Source organism: Chrysemys picta, chromosome 11 (assembly GCF_011386835.1).
Source record: "Chrysemys picta bellii isolate R12L10 chromosome 11, ASM1138683v2, whole genome shotgun sequence".
NCBI lineage: Eukaryota > Metazoa > Chordata > Testudines > Emydidae > Chrysemys > Chrysemys picta.
The window spans coordinates 79,055,470-79,062,904 of NC_088801.1; the positions used below are offsets into that span (position 1 = coordinate 79,055,470).

A 7,435-nucleotide genomic window follows, 5' to 3' on the forward strand; every position below is an offset into this window, starting at 1 on the left:
AATTAGTAGAGAGCTGGGCTGGGTCTTTACTTACACACCATAAGTAAAGACCCAGCTTTTACACTAAAATATAGAAAACACAATATCGTGGGCTAAGCTGGCCAACTGTTTTGTTTTAAAATCAAAAAACACATTGTGTTATTATTCAACAGTTGTGTTACCGTTGTTGTGTTGCTTATTGTTCAGTTGTATACCAAATTGTGTTTTCCTTGTGTGAACACATTTTGCTCTCCACATTTTTTAAAGTGGAGCTTTACTAAAACTGTTTGGTTTCAAAGACCTTGAAGCATTTCTTTGAGTGAGTGCGGCTAGGGATTTCTCTCATTACCCCTGCTTAGATGACCAGGAAAAGGAACCAAGGACGTGGTTTCTAGTGTTCTAGTGTATATGGATGTAGTAATTACAGTTAATCGTCTCCTCAAGCAGTGTTACTAGTGGGCGGCAGCGCCACGGCAGCTGCACAGGCGGGCCGCAGGGAAACAGGTTTGGGAACCCGTGGGTTAGCGCCCGAACTCGATCTCAGTGAGCACTGGCGTGTCTCCTCCAGCTTGAAGTGCAGACATGCTCAAGGTCATATGGTTAGGCCCCACCCCCCATGTCACGGAGTCACTGGGCGATGCTCTGGAACTACTCCCTACGAAGCCAGTCAGGACTCTGGGGAGCCTCCTCTTTGGGAGCAGACTGTCTCCAGGGCAAGAAGCTTACACAGCTTCGGCCTTCCTGGGTCTGGCCTCGGAGCATTCAGCATCCCCTTCGGCACCGTGCGCTTCCCACAGCGAGTCCGCCCAGGTGGGGCTCCTGGGGAAGCCAGAGGGTCCTGCACCCCAACTCGGCAGTCAGACGTGACTCTCAGCCAGCCAGTAAAACAGAAGGTTTATTAGACAACAGGAGCATGGTCGAAAACAGAGCTTGTAGGTACAGAGACCAGGACCCCTCAGTCAGGTCCATCTTGGGGAGGCAGGGAGCCCAGAGCCCCCTCTGGGCCTTCCTCCATTTCCCCAGCCAGCTCCAGACTGAAAACCCCTCCAGCCCTTCCTCTCTGGCCTTTGTCTTTTTCCTGGGCCAGGAGGTCACCTGATCTCTTTGTTCTATAACACCTTCAGTTGGCACCTTTGCAGGGGAAGGGCCCAGGCCATCAGTTGCCAGGAGACAGGGTGTTGGCCGTTCTCTGTGCAGATCCCTGCACACCCCTGCCCTCAAGGGCTCTGCAACAATCACACACCCTGATCCCCCCACCTAGAAAGGCATAGGGGAAACTGAGACACCCACACAGCATTCAGAGAAAACATTAAGAACATTCCCACTTTGTCACACCACAGCAACCTGTCCTGCGCAGCAGCGTTCACCTGCAGACACACAGCCTTTTACACAATGGGTCCGGGAAGAGGGGGTCCATTCAGGCCAAGCCCCAGACGTACAGCATGTTTGACTATAAGCCAGCCAGTGCCCACACACTTGCTGCCCCCTCCAACCCCACACGTAGGCCCGGAGCTAGAATCAGTGTGCAGAGTCCTCATGGACCACGACACAGCGCCAGGGCCTGCCAGTCTCCCGTAAACAGCCTTGTAGCCAAGCAAATCCAGCTAGGGTGTCACTGAGGCTGCAGGCCTGCCATGGGGCATGGGCAGGGCCCAGGCTCAGGCAAAGGGGGACCCTGACAGAACCCCATCCCGCTTCCCTCCAGCCAGGATCTCCTCTTCGCTGTGCAAGGACCTGGGCTGCAGCTTTCCAGCAAGGGCGCTGCCGGGGTGCAGGCGTGCAAAGCGCCCAAGGGCCCAGATGGGGAAGACGTTGCGGTAGGAGGTGTAGCTGATTGCACAGGACTTGTTGAACACCCCGGAGATGTTCTCCTGCGAGGGGAGAGAGACAGAAAGAGGCAGGATTGGCAGGGCGCTCGCGAGCAAGGGGTGCTCCTGCAGGAGGTCCCACAAGCCCTTTGCCCTCTCACAGGCCTGGTGCGGGTACTGTGCCAAGCACACACGTTATGACTGATGCACCCATGTTTCCCACATGTCCCGGCACATGGATACACTCCCTGCTCACTCCCGCTGAGACATGACACCGCACACACGCAGGGCCAGGCTCCCCACCCTGCTCCGGTGGCCCCTGGGGCCAGACATTGGCCACCAGTGCCCAGGTGGGGATTGCCCTGCCTGTCACAGAGCCAGCGTTAAGAGGCACATGCAGCCTCCAGCACGTGGCATGGTCGTGGCACGGATGGAGCGCGCTGCTGGATGGGATTGTACTAAAGCAGCCCTTGGGTTGCTCTCATGTGTGCTGGGGCCGAGGCCAGTAGGCAACCGGCGCCAGAATCAGGCAGTCAGACCTCCCCACCTCCCAGGGCTTCCCTGCAGCCACTGGCCCATCCACTCCCACCCGCTTAACACGCCGTGCCTGCATCTCCCCATACACCTCCAGCCGCTGAACAACAGGGTTCAGTGATGAGCCCTGCCCTGTTCCTGGTTCCAGCTGGATCCAGGGCTCTGCTACCCGAGGGCACAGGGCCCTGGGAAGGGTCAGGTGGGGTCACACAAAGCCACGCGGCCTGAGCCAAGGGGAAACACCCCAGAGATATATAGAAGAAGCCTCGTCCTGCCCACAGTCCTTGCACCCAAGGCGCCCTGCGGGACGGTGAGCTGCTGGGACACAAAACGGATCCGTGTCCAGGGATTTGACAGGCTACTTCCATGTGCACAAAGCAGCAAACCCTGCAATGGCGCAGAGGGTGAGCACTGGCAGGGGAAGGCAGGGCACACAGGGTTGGCTTGGGGCGCTCTTTAGTTTGCCAGCGTGAACAGCAGGGAGATGACAGACCGCTGGCAAAGCGGAGCCCGGGGGCAGCGTGGTGGGGAGAGGAGGGAGGTCAGCCAGAGACCCTGCCTCATCTGGAACGCTCCCACTGCCGAGGGCGTCTGCTCCCGAAGCATTTCACCGCTCTGCAGCCTTGGGCTGCTTTGGGCCCTGCATGGCGCCCGGATCCCCAAGTAACCATTCAGCGAAAGCCCCCTCACCTCATCGCCTCAGCTTGCACTGATCAGAAGCCGGCCTCACCCAGAGTGTATCCCAGCCCCCCCATCTCTCTGTGAGATCTAAGGCTCAGTGCAGCTAGGGGTGGACCGACAGGTCCTGAACAGCTCCGGCTGGTTCAACATGCCGCACAGGTCACCCCAGTACCTGCTCCCTGCTCCGGCTCCCCTTTCACAGAGTCCCGGACAAGGGCTCCAGCTGCTGTTCAAACCTTCTCCACCAGGGAGATCGTCCCTTCTCCTGCGACCACGACTTCTCCTGACAGCTGCATTCCAGCAGCTCACCCAGACAGGGAGGCTTTTTAATACAGGAGGCAGAGCTCTCCCTGGAGCTGGACCGGACTGTGGAACTCACTGCCACATGACGGAACGAAATGCAAAGCTCAGCTCTTCCACGGAGCCATCCTCAGCCAGCGATTCCCCCTCACGGACAGCTCCCAGCAAAACCCCTTGAGCCATCGGCCTGCATCTCCCTCGGCTGGGAGGGATGAGAGGGAGAGGGGCTGGCTGAAATGCCTGCAGTGACAGGGGCTGGACACATTAGAGAGAGCAGTGAGGAGCTGCATACCTGAGGCCAGTCCCCATTGGGCAGCTGCTTGTCAATCAAAACCTTGATCCCCTTTTCCAGCACCCCTACGTCCGGGTATCTGCAGAGAGAAGGGGCAGAGGTCAGTGGTGCTGACTCCGAATAGCATGCTAGCCCCCCACCCCCGCCACGTGCAGCCGCAGCCGGAGCTCTCCTCTCCCTCCCCGGCACTGCAGCGGGGACAGGAAAGCTCTTCTCCTCTCCCCACTAGCCCCCAGCACTCACACTATGGCCACCCCCCCACCTCTGTGTCATTCACAGGCCGGCTCGGTGGGCACCAAAGGCCCTGGGCAGCCAAGCAGGTGAGGAAGCACCAGGTGTTCAAGCCAGGCCAGCGACAGCGGCCACATCCTGCAGTGCCCAGCACAGGGACAGCTCAGGGGTTTGAGCATTGGCCTGCTAAACCCAGGGTTGTGAGTTCAATCCTTGAGGAGGCCACTTAGGGATCTGGGGCAAAATCAGTACTTGGTCCTGCTAGTGAAGGCAGGGGGCTGGACTCGATGAGCTTTCAGGGTCCCTTCCAGCTCTATGAGATAGGTATATCTACATATATTATTATTATTTATTAAGGCTGGGGTGGCAGCTCTGGGCCGTGCTGCTGCCTTACAGAGCCGGGACGCTCGCTGTAGGAGAGCTGGTGGCGTGACGACGGGCACCAAGCGCCAGCCCGTGGACTGGAGCAGTCACTGGCTAACCCCTCTCGGCACGGGCTGGGGCGTGTGCTCTGGGCTAGCCCAGGTGAGGACACGCAGTGCACAGCAGGGGGCAGGCATGGCGCGAATGAAGGCTTCCACGCCAGCGCCCCGGTGCCGAGGTCCTTGGCAGGGCTGTGCTCTGTGAATGCAGATGAAGAGGATGATGTTCTGACGTGAGAAGCGGCGTCGGTTCTCCTACCTGACGGCCATGAGCCCCAGCAGGGCCCAGCAGGTGTTGTGGATCTGGGAGGTGGGGCTCTGCACGTATCTGCGCTGCTTGCAGGACTCAAAGTCCTCTCCCCAGCCACCATCCTCCATCTGCTTGGAGACCAGGAACTGGCAGGCCTGGGCCACCTCCCTGCATGCGGCTCTAAAGGGACGAGGCAGAGCAAAGGGACTAAGCCAGGGCAGCCTCATGGGGCTTTGGGGAAGGGGTTGGCGGAGCAGGTGGGGGCAGGAGACAGTGTGAAGCTGGGGCAGGGAGGCTCTCGCAGGAGCCGGGGTCTCCGAGATGCGCCTTGGCCCCCGGGGGTGGGAGCAGCAGCCTAGGGCAGGCGAGCTTCCTCTGGTGAGTGCACAACCTGGCTCTGAACACCAGAGCCCCCAGCTGCGAGCGGCCAGCAAGCTGGAGCGAGGGGGCCACAGGCTGGGACAGGGCCCCAGGGGCTGTGACACTCAGTGAGCACGGGACGGGAGGACAGAGGAGCCCGACCCAATGCCTGGAGGGGAAGGCTGCTCTGGGTTTCAACAAGCTCCTCCCCCAGCAGAGTGATGCAGCACCTCCCGTGCTTGAGGGATGGCGCCAGCCACTCCAGGCCATGCCCTGCAGGCCGTGGCAGCCAGGGAGCCACACGCCGGATTCCCACACTCACCCGTTCTGGTAGGTGTGCTGCAGACAGGCCAAGGCCTCCAGTCCGAACCAGGTGCCGTAGGTAAAGCACACGCCCCAGCTCCTGATGGGAGGAGAGCGGCAGCGTCAGGCAGCGCAGAACGCTCTGCGGGTCTAACACCACCGGCCCCCCGTGCCACAGACAGGCCTGGGAAGTCTCCGCCTCTCAGTACAGTCCCTCCCCACCGCAGACCTGGGAAGGGTCCCGTCGCCTCAGGCTACGCTGAGCCTTTACTGGAGCTGTCGCACACACACGGGCTAGGAGTCGCATCCCATCCCACGTCACTGCGTCTGGCTTGTCTCTAGTCCGCAAGCTAAGGGGGTTAGTCACTCACTGGGAGCACCCAGCGCCACAGGCACTGGTCTGCAGGGGGCCCTAGACACGACTGTAACAGGCCGGACTGCTGTGGGCTCCCTGAGCCAGCCCCCCACCCCCTCCCCCGGACACTGGCACACCTGGAGGTAAAGGGGAGAGAGGGTTGCCCAAGAGTGCAGGTACCAGCACCTCTCTCCTCACCCCAGCCACCTCCTGCCCTGAGCAGGGTGGAGTTTGCTGCACCAGCAGTGCACGCGGCCACTCACCCTTCCCACGAGCCGTCAGCTCTCTGCACCCTGCGGCAGTACTCCAGGCCCTTGCGCAGCGTCTCTCTAGACAGGAGGAGAGGGGGTTCCTTAGTGTGCAGCGTCCATCCTCCTGCCAGCCCGACCCAGGGGCTCCTTGGGAGCTCGAATCCCCTCTGAGAAGTGGGGGCCCAGCCCCTATTAAAAGAGTCACTCGAGGGCCGTAAGCTGCAAGGTGGACTGAGCCTCCACAGCCCCTGTGCAGCTGCTGACCATGGCCCCTGGGGGCTCAGATGGAGACAGGATCTCCACCCCGGGACATTTGCCGGTGCCTTTCCAGCCGGTCTGTGGATGAAACACATCTTGGTCTGTGCCCCCAGGGCCCTGCTTGATGCCGGGTGGCCCTTTGGCCTCACACAGGAAGCGGATGTACTCAGGCGGGCTGTTCTCAAAGGGTAGCTAGGAAAGGAGGGTGCCCCCCACTGCACTGGGACAGCAGCTGCCGTGTTCGGTTACCGGGTTCGTTCCCGGAGCTGTGTGGGCAGCAGGATCTGCCCTGCGGGTCAGAGCGTACAGATGGGGCCTGCGCCAGGTTCATCCCAGCAGGCCCCACTTACTGACCTCCCCAGGGTGCAAGCTCTGAACAGACGGTTCGGCGCTCCCCCTCCGTTACCTGACTTCCTGGGCCCGGTGCTCGGGGAAGGCCTCGTGGAAGTGCTTCAGCGCCTGCACGACGGCCGACGTGCACTCCACGTAGCAGTAGTCTATCATGATGTCACCTGCCAGACAGGAGAAAGAGCAACGAGGATCCCCATCAAACGGGGACTCGTGGCTGTCTCTGGGGAGGGGCACTAACTGTGTGACTGCGCCGAGACCCCCCGAGCCTGCCTTGGGCACCACGCCCAGCAGACCTGGCTCTGCCTCCCCTCACGGTGCGAGTGACAATAGCTGGGGAGAAGCCCAGCGCACCTGCCCTTACCGAACACCTCCGAGGGGTTCAGGAGCTCCAGCAGCCGGCCCCCCCCGCTTGGTTTCATACGTCGCGAAGCCTCCGTCAGGATTCCTCATGCTCAGCAACTGCCCGGACAGGGAAGGGAAGAGATTGACGATCCAAACCAGCCTTGTTCACCCCCTGCTACAAATCCAGCCCCACCACCCCCGACCGCCATCCCTCTCCAGAACCCTCGATCCCGAGGCCAGAAGGGCTGGCCTGACCTGCACAGCACAGGCCAGAGACCTGCCACAAAGTAACTCTTTTCCAACGACCGCAGATCTTCTAAAAAACAGCCAATCTTGATTTAAAAATGGCCAGTGATGGCGAATCCACCACGACCCTTGAGGAGTTGTTCCAAATGTTAAATACCCTCTCTCTTTCCAGTCTCAATATGTCTGGCTTCAGCTTCCAGCCATTGAATTGTGTTAGTCCTTTCTGTGCTAGACCAAACATCCCATTATTAAATATTTGTTTCCCCATGTAGGTACTTATAGACTGGAATCAAGTCACCCCTTAACCTTCATGTTGACAGAACAAGGAGTAATGGTCTCAATTTGCAGTGGGGAAGGTTTAGGTTGAATATTAGGAAAAACTGTCTCAGTAGGAGGGTGGTGAAGCACTGGAATGGGTTACCCAGGGAGGTGGTGGAGGTGGTGGGTTACCTAGGGAGGTGGCTTGGCAAAG

General features: G+C 59.8%; 1 pseudogene; it reads right to left on the reverse strand.

Moving 5' to 3' along the window:
• Window positions 1-1,373: 1,373 nt before the first annotated feature.
• Window positions 1,374-6,825, reverse strand: LOC135974208 (lanosterol synthase-like; annotated as a pseudogene).
• Between the last annotated feature and the right edge of the window lie 610 nt (window positions 6,826-7,435).